Below are 15,267 nucleotides of genomic sequence, written 5' to 3'. Positions count from 1 at the left end.
GACGTGCAATTTTATTGTTACCTATAAAAGTACTTTTTCAATTTTGAATTAAGAAGTTAATTTGAAATACTTTAAACGAAGCTCTATAAACAAGCTCTACACCATATGCATTTGAGAAATCAGTTTAACTGTAATAATTATTTTATACTGCCATTATTCATTGAATAGTGTATAATATTTGTTATGATAATTGAAAACTTATTTGTAATACCAATGAATAATTGCAATACTCTTTATTGAATAAAAAGATATAATTAGAACAAGAGTAAAATATTTATTAATAAAAGTTAGAATATACTTTATAAAAGTCCCAGCAAAAACTAAAATAGAATTCGTAGATAAAATATAAATTGTTAATTCGTTTAGTATATTTCATTAGAAAACATGTCGGAATATATAAACTGGCCACTAAGCTGTCAGTCGATAAGAAAATTACTTTCCCTAGAACATGTTCAACCCCTTGCCTTACGAATTCTTTTCAAAGAAACGTGCGTGTGCAGCCAGTTTCATTTAACGCAACTTTATGCGAGCAGTTATCGCAAAATCAAACACCGAAATATTTCTGTTTTTATGTACCATATTTATGAAAATATGATCGCTATTTCATTTTTAATAGAACAGATTAATAAGCGCGTTTAGAAAAATCCACTAGAAGTTACAATGAAATTATGAAGAATATTCTTAATGCAATTGAAATTGTCGCGAACGAAATTTACAAACTATTTCGATTTCTTCTTAATATTATTTATTTCTATTTGACAATTTTAGATTAAGAATATAATTAGAAATAATTATTTTTAACGAGAGAAATTTATATAGTTCTTGAACATTTAAACGTGTGACAAATTCGAGTTTGGTACGAAAAACGTTTGCTGGCGAGTCTCGTCCAATTATCCGATTAATTAAATATTTTCACAGATATCAATAAATAGCAGTTACTGTTCCACGAAAAGTGTCTATAAAAAATAAATCTTTCGTTCGCAGGAAAGTTTCTTGAACTGTTCCCACCGGAACCGGCGATGTGGGAACGCGTTTACAGAAATGTACCGCAACAATTCTTTCGATCCTCGATTCGAAATAATTCTCAGGCGGAGTCCTAGCTTAATCGATGCCGTACGCGATCCCCTATTGAAGTAGATTCTTGACGTTGCCCCCCTCATTTTCACAGGGCTCGATTACGAGAGGCCTATGGGAACTAAGAACCTTGTGCAGTTCCTGTTAATCTTGGGCTCGCGTCGATTCCCGAGCACCTTTCGGTAAAAGACGCTTCGCCCCGCGCGCGGAGAGAAGCATGTTTCCCTTTCTCATGCTAACTCTCGTTCACGGTTCGAGCGGGGCCACGGGAGGACGACTTTTCAGATTTAAATCGAGACCGCGCGCAGAGATTTGCATCACAGTGAGTCGAAGCGCGGGTTCACGCACAAACTCACGGCCAGGAATAAATCTGAAGTGCCCGCTCATTGTCCACATAAAGAAAGAGAAAGAGGGAGTAAGAGAGGGAGAGAGAGTGAGAGAGAAAATGGCTACTCGCGCGCATCAACGGAAATGCGTGGAAGATAAGTGCCGGAACAGAACCAGCATCGTATCTCTTTTTTCCACGTGGTCCCTGATCCACTTCAGATCCGCAGAAATAATACGCGCGCTTTGTTTGCTTGTAGCAGCTCTTTTATTCTATTTCCGAATCATTCTACTAGCCCTTATTATCTTTTTGGTAAAGCTGAGCGAAGGACGAGGCGTTCAATTATCATAATACATGGACTCACTTCAACGAAACTTGTAAAGCGGATAATGTATGATTGTTTATATAAGTAGTTGTACGTCAATAGAAAGCTCTGTCATATTCACAGATTTGTAAGTGATATATTGAAAATCTTATCATATGAATTACGTGTTATTAATAAACTCATTAAATATATACGTTTAGATGAAATCTGGACACTTTCTAAATGTAAGAGATGAATATTAATCCTTTACACGCTGATTAAAATGAGAAATTGTAGTAGAAATTTACCTTTAAAAAGTGCTTTTATTACTCCACATTATATTTTTCACTATATGAATGTCACTCAGATTATATTATTTGTATTTACGTTACATGCACATTAGAAATTGTAGGTATACAAATAAATGTATAGATTGGATCTTCTATAAATACCACAAACTAACCAAAATTACTATCTCGTTTTTATTTTTACTATAACAAATCTTTTCATCATCGAATGAAAACTTCTCTGCTTTTCAGTATTCACAAAGTAAAATATCAAATGGCTGTTTCGATAAACATCCACAGTTTAACTCCTTGCACTACGACTCCTTTCATTTGTCCTTAATAGTTTCCTTAATAGGACCATATAATTTTTGTTTCTTGTATTGTCTTTTTTTAGCTCCGGTTCTAGATTTTGATAATAGAAAAATTCAATTTGATTTCGATTTAGAAGAAATTAATAGTATTCACATTTATTAGATCTAGCATTGAATATTTATCACGAGTCTGACTCGTTATTATAGTGTAAGGGGTTAATTGTCTAAAAATCTAACATCTTATCGTACATTGCCCCTTAAATGTGTTTTTCTATGCAACTGATAATAAATTTATCAATGTAATTTTAAACTGGGGAGCATTAACGTAATTCAGATATTAAGGTGTAGCTTAACCGCATTATGGGAACGGTATCAGTGAATTATGGGAACGGTATCAGTGAATGCCATTTTGGACTTTCTGAGCGAGCTAGCGTAACAGATACGCGCTAATAAACAGGAAGGATGATAATGCAACGACCGATTTAATTCCGCATTTCGGTCATCTTCGTCCGTTTCGGAGAAGGATAATCGTGGCTCGCGACGCCGGTGACTTGCACGCTTGGACATCATTGCGTGCCGGTTGCTTACCAAAGGGCCAAAGAGAGGAGACGCGTCGTCTGGCGTCACGATCAGACTGATTTTGCGATGATAATGCAGTTGCATTGTCACGGGGCTGTTGCGCGTTCCAATTACAACAGTACGATGCACCGATGCGTAATTAGGCTCGTTTCACGCCGCGTCATGACATTGACGCGCATCCTCCAACCCCTTACGTCTTCATTAAGAGTCACGAAATGAAGGAATGGTTTCAATGAACGAACGCAAAGAAACTAATCAAGATACCACCGAAAACGTATCTGATCGTATTACTAAACTACGTAGTAGATTGATGATTTCGTGGACGAAAACTTAATTATTTACAATTAAGAGGAAGATTAATTTGACGTGCACGCATGGTGGCTAACAATGGAAGCTAAAGGGTCGAAAACTGGAAGGATACTTTTGTAATTGCATTGTGCGACATTCGAGTTTAATAAAACACGGATATGGAATTGATTAAATTGCCATTTTTGTATCTATAAATTGTTTAATGTCATTACATTAATTTGTGAAGATTCATTTAAGGATTCTAACGTTGTAACATATTATAACATAATGCTGCAACGAATATTCCTGTGGTTGAGTATTATGACATTGAGGGGTACCTTCAAGAAGATTAACTGAAGTAGTATTTTTTTTGTGAGGATGATTTCAGATTAACAGTAAATTAATTTGTTAAAAAGTGATATAACAGTTGATGATTCTAACATTAAACGGATGCTTTTGTTATTAAGTATTGTGACTCCGGGGGTGTATCTCCAAGAAAATTAACTAAACTAGGATTTTTTAACCTTAGAATCATTTAACATTATTAGTGAACTAGTTGGAGAAAAAGTTTAGTAATAATGAACACAAATTGAAGATTACAACATTAAATGAATACTCTTCTAATTGAATATTGTGAAACTTAATTGACTAAATTAGGACTCTACCTGGGAATTATTTAAAATGAATAAAAAATTGGTTTTGTGAGAGAAGTCTAATGATAGTAAATGAAAATTAAATAATCGGAAGCGAGAAGTCAAGAATTTAGGTTCATCGAAATCGTACATATAAGAGTGACTGAATTAGAATTTTTTGCAAAGATGACTTAAAATCAATGGAAAATCAGTTTGTGAAAGAAGTATAACGATAATCTATATCTAGGAGCAACTAAATTAGGATTTCATCTGAGAATAATTTCCAAATAGCAAGATGCTTTGATGGAAATGACTGGTGATAGCAAATAGAAACTGAAGCGGCACGAAGTGAAACGTTAAGAATCCGCTTCAATAAAGTATTTAATTGGAGCGATTAATATCTCAACTATACTCTGCAGTCCGAGGCAAATAACTCACCTTAAAAATGAAGCTCTACACGATAGATTTCGGAGGAATTATCTGTACACAATCAGACATCACACTTTTCGCAGTATCTTGAATTTGTGAAAGATTTCTCCTACTAATATTAATCTGTATTGCAATTGGCTTACCTGCTGTTCGATACTACAACACTCAGCAATCTTCGAAATAATTTCAGGCAACATTGTTTCATTTTGTGTAAAAAAAAACATAAACCCGTCGGCCGCTGACGGGTTAAACTAGGATTTCACTGGAGAATATCCGAAGTCCATAAAACCAGAAAGACAACGTCAGTAATCTCGGATAATGGCTCGCGTGTAAAATCACTCGAGCCAAAAGAATTATTCAAAAAATATGCACGAGGGACAAATTTATCGACAATAAATGGAAGCTGCAGGGTCTAAAGTTCGGCCCATGTACGTACGGTATCCGCTGGGCAGTTTATGACTACACGGCCATTGAGAAACCCATTAACGGTACTGCGCCCGGTGGTTTCCACGACAGTGGAAGATGATAAATCTCTCAACGAATCACTGTTTAGATGTTTAGAGATAAGCAAGCGGGTGCGCGGAGACAGAGAGACGAGGAGGAGGAGGAGGAGAGAGAGGGGGAGGAGGGGGGTCACGCCGGGTAGAAACATGGCCGGTCGGACGTGTGTGCATCCCCGCCGGGCGGGCGGCGGCTCGTGATTAATATAAATGCAGGAACTAACGAACCATAACGACGTTGATGCCTGACAGCCGGAAACAGAATTTTCTGCGTATTCTAACGCTCCGCATTGTCTGTGACATTCCCGCACTTCAGGTACCGCGTATACACACAACCGCTAACCCACCTCCCTGGAACATTGTCCCTAACGTGTACCGGGGCTGTCACGCGCATAATGCCGCAACTTTAGCATTAATGTCTCACGGGCCAGGTATATGTTCTCGCATAATTAGCGCCGGCTTTTTTATGCACCGCGGTGTCGTTGAAAAAAGAAAACGGTCGCCCGAGCCGCGCCGCCGTCCTCCCCGGCGACGGGTTACGCAATAACTTCTTCCTTTTTCTCCCCCCCTCCGCCACCCCGATGTGTTCCTCGTCGGCACCTTGTTCGTTAGGAACACCCCGGGATCTGTCGCGAACCTTTTCCTCTTCATTTGCATGCCGAAAGAGGCTGCGTCACGCGTCGATAAGCCCTGCTGATTTTTCTCAGGCTCACCGGATGAGAACGTATCGGTGACCATGGGGTGGGTATGTTCTCGGGCTGGGAACTGTTTCTCTCTGCAACGAGATAAATATTTTTATTATTGCTAGTTTATTAGAATTGCACATTCGTATAAATGCATTTATGAAACCTGGTTTATGATAGATTCATATTCGCCATACATTGTACGATGCAAACACAACTGCCTTGAAATATTGAAAAGAAAGGATGCAATTATAGTTGTTATCTCGTATGCACGATTTTACCTCGCTAATTTTAGCTTTTAGAAAGCATCTTCTACGGATGAGGGTATGTCAAATATTATTAATTCCTCATCAATCTGACTTATTTTAATATTTAGTAAGACTTACACGACCGCTCACGAGATTTTTCCTGCTTCAAAGATATCATAGTCAACAGAATTAATAAATTTGTTTTAAAAATTAACTTCATGATATATTAGTTATAAGGCTATGGATTTTCAATTTTCTATATGTATTTGTTTTTTATTTCCAAAATCGCCTTTCTTAGAGCAAGCTAACGAGAAATATTACACGATCATTTAAGATATAAAATGGCATAAAATTCGCCGTGTAATTATGAATATATTCAACGCACTTTTTACTGGGTATTTACCGCAATGTCAATGAAATAACAACTCGATCGAGTCAATGCAAGAGAAGCTATCAATGTTTTGTTTTCCAAAAATTAAAAATCGAAGAGTAGAGCAACGACCATGATTTGTTAGACAAAACCGCAGCAACGGTTGATTGTTAAGCAAACGGAGATAGCGGTAACTTTGCAAGGATTGCAAACGTTCTCTGGTTTGTTTGCAGTATTAATCATCGTCACGCGGTGGACCGCCACGTTCAGTTTATGAGAATATATCGCGGCGTGTGGTGGGTAAACGCGGCACACAGGTCGCGCGGGTGCAGCGATAAAAGCGACCCGCGTCGGGTCGGTTCGAAGGGTTTTTCAATTTTTCTTTGCGCGCGCGGCCGTCAGCGCCCCCCTTTTGAACCACATCGCGCACGGAACCACTTACGGTGTGTTTCAAACCGAGACAAACCGACTATTATACCGAGAATAATCTCTCGTTTCCTGCGGCTGAAACTAGACAGAAAGCTCGCGATTACATCGGCGGAGAACGCGTATCGATCTCGGGGCCAGCAGAAGGGACCTTTAAAGACATCTCGGCGTGATCGCCGATTACTATCGTTACACGGTAATATTGCGTCGTCATTATATCCATTACCGCAATCGATGCCCGGTAATCGATCATGGACCATTAGATCGCGCCCCGTTGATCGCGACCAAGCCTACAAATCCGTTCTTGAATACACTTTGCGGAAGGGGGGAGGGGGGCGGGCGTACAAAGAGGCGCGTCGCGTTCAAAAGCGGAGGAGCAGCAGTCCGAGGAGAACACAGAGAAAAGGGGGTTAAAAAACGGCACTTCCGCAAATCGGTTTAGTACCTGCGTATCGCTCGGCAGGCCGCAGACTTTGATTTTCGGGGACGCGCGTTAACTTTTCAAGCCCCCTCTCCGCCTCCATTCTGCTCGGCCCCGACAATAGGGGTCGCGACGACAATCGAACCGGCGAGTAAACAGAGAACGAGCCCGCCGCGACTCGACTCTTTCAATTCGTCAATGAAATATTGGATCGCGCGTGCCCTTGGCTCCGCGAGGTCGAGTGGGGATCAATAGATCACCGATCGAGTGCACTGGGACAGGCTGAATGGGCATCGACTGCGTTTCGATTTTTCGAGAGGGGGGGTTCGGCGCAGGTTCTACTGCGGAGGGCCCGCTAAAAACCCCAAGGGCGGTCCCTTTGCAACCCCTTCGCAGGTTGCCCAGGTGGAACGCGGGCTCCAAGATCAAGGGCTCGATCAGTTTCCTGTCGGAGCGTCCCGAATATCCTGCTTTCGTGCCGCGAATTTGTTCCTGTGAATTGTGGACTAAAACTTTTCCAATTGTGTCGTCGAAATTGCTGGTTGAAAAGACTCCGTCTACTCAGATTCTATGGATAGTATGTCGTGAGTTATGTGTTGCTCTGTCTCGTGTTGGACTCGCTTTAGTGAAGGTGATGATGTTTCAATTGCATCGTTGTCGATTTGGTGCGAAGTGAAGTAATTGCGATTTGTTTCAATATTTTCGAATCGATATATTTTTGTGATCAACAGAAAATGCTTTACCCTAAAATCGCATAACTTTAGGCTGCTTTAGAAGTCATTTCAATCTTCTGTATTGAAGATTTACGAGCCTTTTAACCCCTTGCACCATCGCTGCTTACATGCAGTGACGATTAGCACTTATTCGTACTTAATAATTTTCCTAATAGGACCAGACAATTTTTGTTTCCTGTATTATCTTTATTTACCTTCGTTCCTATACGTTGATAACAGAAAAATTTGTTTTTACTTCGATGTAGAAGAAATTAAAAATATTCATATTTAGTAGTGCTTGCATAAAATCTTCATCACAAGTCTGACTCGTTATTGTACTGGAAGGGGTTAATCGTATCTTGACTAAGTCTACTGTAAAATAATCGCTCTTTAATTGTATCTTGTCGATACAGTCCGAATTACAAGTGTCCTGCAAGATTTCAAGAAATCAAAGTGTTTCGAATCCACTGGACGTTATCAACAGAGAATGCATCGCTACGTTCGTCCGCGACGGCGATCGTTGGGATCTCTCGAGGGGACGGTTTTCAGCGCAGATTTGCGAACGTTTCGATCGTACCTTGTCCGCTCGGAGTGAAATAATTGCGAGTAGAAACGCGTTGCAAGATTTCAAGGAGCTAAGAGTCGGCTGGAAGCGGGTTCGAAGAAGAGTTGGCTCGCTCGAAGCTCGAGAGCGTTGTTACGAGGGTCGACGCTGGGACAGTGACATCCCGGAATCCTGTCCGCGTTGCGAAAATACTGTTCCCATTCAGTCGTCTCTCGCGGAGAAACGATTTTCTGTTCTCGTCCCGGAGAAGGTGTTCGGGGTATATCGGCGACACCGGTAGTTATCGTTCGATCGCTTATCGATCGGCGTAAATAGACGTGGATTAGCTCTAACGAGCTCCTAAGCAAATAAACCGACGCGCTGCCAGTCAACACCGGAAAAGCCTTACTCGGCGAGGATTGAGTTACTAACCGAACACACCAGGATCAACCTAGCCTGAGCGACCTGCGAACCAGCGGTAAGGAGACTCTGCTCGAATCGGACACGATATAATGAATAGTTAATGAAACCGAGCTCCAGCATTTGGGGGTGAAGATGGTCAGTTAATGATTCCAATATGGCACGAATCGAGCGATCGCGATTTAGTCACAGATTTATACGTTATAGGCGATCGAGGCTCTCGAAATTTTGATGGTGTAATTTTAATATTACAGTTTTTATTTTTAATATTACATTGATATGTTACTATATTAAATTTCTGTTTCGGAGTTGACGAAACATTCGAAGGGGTGTTCTGATGTAAATGCGGATTTTGTTTGCAATGTTTCGGAATTAATTTAAAGGAATTTAGTGAGCTGGCATTTTGCAAATAGGGCAGATCAGGGTAGAAGGTAACATGTTGACTTTGGAATACGTTTTCACGTTAACTGTTACATTTACGATGAAAGGGTTAATATTAACATGTTAATTAGTTGTCTAATATTATTTAACCACAGTGATTTCGATTTGCAACAGGTAATGTTTCGGGATAATAATAATATAATTGCCGATAATAATATAATCAAAATATTTATTAGTTTGAACTGAAATAGAAACTATAATAATTGCGACCATACGATAACATAAAGATTGCATCGTAATTTTCCTGGTTACTTCTGTTCTTTGTTTTGACGATTTTCTATATTATTTCTTCTTGGTTTGTACCGACATTTCATTTCTGCGTGTTTTCACAAATGTCAGTGTAGATGATTAATTTCCTTACTGACGCGAAACTGATTGATTACTTGCAATCTCGACCAATGTTACTATCGTTCCCGATTATGAATGTCGAGTGCGATTACAAATTTTCATTAACTATATGTTTAAGAACGTGAAAACATTTTGAAAGGTCACGTTGAAGTTTATTAAAAAGGAAAAGCCGTTACCTGCACATCAAATAAGTATCGAAAAATGATTTTGGTTAGTATAATATCAATGGCATACATATACAATTGAAATAACAATATTGGAACAACAATTTTCTACAATATATAAAAAATTAGCAATGATAGATGCCATTCTATGACATTCTATTATTCGAAATATTATTTTCGTGCTAATCTCGCCAATATGAATATGTGCAACTATAGTACACACCGCTATAGTTTATTCAAATAACGTTCCCCCGTGCTTACACTGGATGCCCATGGGTGCAATATTTAAATACAGTATATACAAAAATCATAATAATATTCATTAATGATATCAAAACTGTCTTTACATGACTATCTTAACCCCTTGCACTATAATAACGAGTCAGCCTCGTGATAAATATTTCATGCATGATCCAGTAGATATGAATATTATTAATTTATTTCAAATCGAAATCAAATTCAATTCTTCTGTTATCAAAGTACAGAAACGAAAGTAAATAAAGACGATACTGGAAATAAAAATTGTCTAGTCCTATTAAAGAAAGTTTTAAGAACGAATAAATGCTAATTAACGCAGCGTGAAAGGAATAACAGTGCTATGGATTAATGAAGGAACCGATTACATACTTATGAACAGGGGTGTACATGCGTTCATAGTGCGTACAAGGTTATGATTCCCCTCGAACGCAGCAATTTTCTAAACATATTCATTAGATCACTCCCTTTAACAGGATCACTTAATTTCCACGCGATTTCAATCCCCGAATCACTTCACATTAAAACACGCCAACTGTTCTCCCTGCACAACAAGTACCACAAAAAGCGAGGAAAGGAAACGCGCGTAAGAAAACGGACGAAAGTACATTAAAAGCTACACGAGTAGGATGAAAAGACGGATGGGGTCGCGGTAACTGGTCGAAATTAAATCGCCATTAGGGGGGATCGTATGAATAATGAAGACACCAGCGCGAGCCCGCGGAAGAAGGAAAAGAAAAAAAGTCGAACGATGTCGGGGATTCGAACGCGCCGAAACGAGCTCCTCGCCGGAGAAGTGAGTAGCGAGTAGATCCGTTTGCACGGCTAGTTGCACAATGAGCACGGTTGCATGATTGATACGATCGGCCGCGAGATCCTCGAAGTTAGCGACCCGGCGACGAGGACGTTGCGAAACCGTCGACAACAGACAGACACATATGGCATCGGCGAGCCGGTGTGCTACGCCTACTATGATAGTCCCTCTCGGCTCTGGGCTGCCTACGGAACCTGGCAAAATGCGGCGCACGTAGATTAAATACGCGACGGCACTACTCTCTGCTACTTTGCTACTCCTCGGTGCCACTTTGTTTCTCTCGGAGGAGTTCTCGGAGGCAAGGAGTCCGCGCAGGCATCCGAGTCTCTCTCCCTCAGCTGCCGCATGAACGGCATCGATGCTGCCGGCGATACGACGTTTGCATTTATAGCGGCGCCGCTTTCAGTTATGCGACTCCCGCTGACATAAATCCGGCAAGCACGATCGCCGGGCCCGGGAATAAGAATACTGATGATCCCTGTCCGTCTGAAGAACGCGCTTCCAGGCCGCCTTGCCCGCTCTCTCTCTCTCTCTCTCTCTCTCTCTTTCTCTCTCTCTCTCTCGGCGAAATTAGATTATGATCCACGCGACAAATGTTTACCGCGCATTAAGCTAGGATTTCTTATAATTGTCGGACGCGAACGGTTGATCGCATGCGTTCGCCGGTTGCGATTAGACGCAACGTCCGCACGCAGATGATATTTTCTGTTGGCGTCAGACGTGTGCGACCAGGTGCATGCATCGCATGTGACTTGCGTACGATGCTTTATTATTCAGTGTACAGGGAGGTCCACGCTACTCGAGCACCTCCTATAACTTCCAAAATATGCGTCGTACGAAACAAATTTTACATACAACAGTTGCACGATTTAAATAAATTATGTGGTGCATTTATACTTTCTTATAGGTGGAGGCGTCTCGGATATTTGAAGGTCGATTTTGTTTTAGAATTTTGAGAGAGAAAGTAGCCTATACTTAATACCTAATGAGTAATTTCAATTTGTTTCTTAAAAGTTTATTTTCAACTTTCGTCACGTAAGCATTGTTGTCCTATGATAAGTCAAATCTCCAACTTGATATTACGCGAAGAAAATTTTCGAGAAATAAAGTGAAATTACTATTAAGTTTAGGACTAATAAAGGTTAATACACTTTTACTTAGAATTCGATATTCTTCCATATTTTGATGAAAAAGTATAGTATCATACTTTGAGAAACAAAATTGACTTTAAATTCTCTGGAACGCTTCCACTTAAAAAAAAATAAATATTAATTGAAGAGCAACTTCATTTCTAATACAATAATGCAAGAAACAGTATAACATTTTACTTTGCCATTGTTTTCTAATATTTACTATTCGCAAGACAAATGCTGGCAAGTATGGCACCATAACCATCTTGTACAAAATTATGTACAATTCCAACCATACTTAGTTATATTTTTGTCGTCACGTAATATAACAATGTATATTACTCCATTTACTCAGGACAATAACACGTACGTACTATTAACGTTTAATTGTTTAAAATCAATATCATAGCCGTACATTGCGTCAGTTTCCAACCACAATTCATGATCGTACTGTGAACCGCATAAGATGCACGGTACAGCGAACAGTTGAACTAAATTTACCCCGACGTTCTGCAGTACTATTTCTGCGTTGTAACACAGCGGTGGACCGCGTTAACAATCGTTCCCGATCAACAAATGAACCGCGCCCGCCCTATAATCTCGCCGATTTTTCCACGTCGAAACAAAAAGCTCCGGCACAATGTGTTTTATTCGAATTGAATTGAATGGCGACACCCACGCGCGTCCCATCGAGAGGAGAACCCTCGAAGAGCTCGGGCTCCGTTTTATTTTGGTATCTTTCGGCGTGTGTATCGAGCGGCCGCGTCGCGCTACCTACGATTTTCAATCCGGGTCCGGGGCTGCCTACGAGCGTGCTTGTCAACTCGGGACAACGAGCTTTCAGCCTTTTATATGTATACACGTGACGGCAAAGCGCGCCGCGGAACGGTCTCGTGGGCGTGCGTTCGCAATTTGATTCCGACACGACGTGTTGTTGCATCCTCGATGAAAGTGAGTTGCAGCGGAACGGCCCCGCTCGCGCGGAAAAAATTGATGAACTCGTTCTGATTGAGAGGAAGTTGCGCTCGAGTCGATTGCACGTGTAATTAAAATACATTTTTCAAGGACCGCCACGAGCTGGATGCGCTTAGAAACGCGCGGGTACTTGCCTGTTCCGTGAATTTTTATTCAAGGCAAACGCAGGATAGATTAGGATCGAAAGTACTTGAACTGCGACGACGCAAAAACTATTGCATCCGCGATCGAAATTTGTATGACGAAATGTTATCTAGTTATCAGCGATATCAGCGTGGTGCAAGTTATTTGTAAAATGGTCGGTAATAACACAAAATATCTTTTCTCAATTAAGTTATTTACTGGACCGGAATAAACTCTGAAATAATCGTGACGATTGGAACTCGGCAGAGTCGAAATTGCATCGCTCATCGAGAGATTACTGCACTTCGAAATTACATCGCCAGTCATCCTAAAATCGTGAACATCTTGTACATGTTAATCATGAATGAAGTGTAAATAGGCACGATCGAGTGTCCTTCAGTTTACACTCAAGGTGATTAGATCATCTACTGCACAGAGATAGAAGACATCAAACAGCGTCTCTAATGTCTTCGTGCCGAGCTGATCGCTTTGTTTAATTACAATGCAATTAAATGTATATTAGTATCGGTTACGTGGAACTCGAGGAGAGTAGCGTAGTCGGTCCCATCAGCGGATACAGCCGCGATTTTTTCGACGCGACTCGATCGTGTGGGTGTGCGGCGACGCACTTGGAATGCGCTTCATCCTGCACGCACGTGCGTTCGTGCGCAATTTATCACGGGAGATCGAGAGATGCCCCGCGGCGGCCTTGTCGGAGATAACGAGGAACTCTGTTTCATGGAAATCTTAGGTATCTTTATGGTACCCTTCACTCTGCACATCTCTCCGCGACGTAACAACAACACGAGTACACATTTTGTAACCCTTGTAGAACCGGCCCGGGCCGCGCAACAACCAGAAATATCATTTGTCGTCGTGGACTCGTTCCGCTCCCTTTGATCCACCAGTTTCCACTCTGTTTTTGGTCTCCTTCTTTTTGATCCCATTGATCTCGCTCCAGAAATTCTTGTGGGAAATTGTGTGGGGTTAGCAAAAATCGTTCTTGGTGTAATTAGACATTTTCGCATGTTTTTTTTTTTTAAATTGTTGTTACTAGTAATTTTTTATTTTTTGGAGAACGCAGTTATTATTTTTGAGGTGGTATATGCGATGAATTAATTTTATTGCATCTTAAAATAATTGAAAATGAGTGAGTCACAACACGCAAAATTCTTTGATTTTACAGGGTAGAAAAGTATTCATCTTAACGAATTTACATGGAAATTACAGTGTAACATTTAAATATTGAGAAATGGCTCCACATGTTGTTATCCACATGCATTTTAATGTTACATGTTTAAAGGAAAAGGTACAATATGTTGATCATTGAGCAACTTTAGGATAAGTTACGAGTCAGTTCATTAACCTTAAAATTAAGATACTTACTCAAATAATGCAAAGCAAAATTTTCATTATAATAAAATAAGAAAAAAAATTAATGTTGATATTTCATTATGTGATCTATATTTCTTTTATTTTTTTTTTTAATTCTTTTTATTCGTTTTAGTCACCCCTTGGTCAATACAAGTGCTGCTATCTAGTAATGTTTATTTATAAATAAATCGAGTATATTGTTTTAGAAATCGACCGAAAAGTAGACTTACACTGATTGGCCTCTGAACCGTTCTGAACCGTTCACGTGTAGAACCGCTATACCGTGATATAAGATACAATGTGCATTAGAAGCAATAGAGATTATATCTAAATGCTCACCGAATTATTTAGGAATTAGTATCGCAGTTTAGCCGAGTCGTTACGAGTACCGCAGCGCTTGTTCGAGGGCATCGTGCAGTACAGAATGGTACTCGTTAGCATCGCGATACGTTCCTCCACGTGTCCGTGGCAGCGCGTCGAGGAGAAATGGCAGCAGGCGAGAGGGGTACGCGCGCGCAGATTTGTTTTTAAGGTTCGTTAAATGACCGGGGCTTTTTGCCGGGCCCGAGAATGATTACGGAGCACGCAACTCGTGACTGGTGACTCGGTAACAAGGGCTCTCCTTGTATGCGCCACACGACGAGGACGACGACGAGTCTCTTCGTCTTCGTCCTCGTCGTCGTCGCGCCGAACGTCTCAATCGTGCATTCACGAGGACCACGCGGAGGAATGTCCAGCCATTTGATTCTAGCTGCTTCCACAGAAAAGATCCTCTATTCAACAGCACGCGCGACCGTCATTGCTACAGATTAATAACGCTAGAGACACGTAGGTCTAGGATACACCTACATAGGTGTGCGAGACCTGTGACGTACGTCAGAATGCGGTCTAATCATCAAGCGTTTATCTAATGCACACTGTGACTTATTTCAATGGGAAGTCTTAAATGTCCCCATTAGTTTCGGCGCTGTGAATAATAGGCTAAAATTACATTATTTCACAGAGCATATCTGACGATGGTGGATAAAATTACTATGAGATCATTTTTCATGAGACAGTTTTCAGTATCTGACGATTTTTTATAATTTC

The sequence above is a fragment of the Augochlora pura genome, chromosome 10 (genome assembly GCF_028453695.1).
Source record: "Augochlora pura isolate Apur16 chromosome 10, APUR_v2.2.1, whole genome shotgun sequence".
In the NCBI taxonomy this organism is placed as follows: domain Eukaryota; kingdom Metazoa; phylum Arthropoda; class Insecta; order Hymenoptera; family Halictidae; genus Augochlora; species Augochlora pura.
This window is presented reverse-complemented; position numbering follows the sequence as displayed.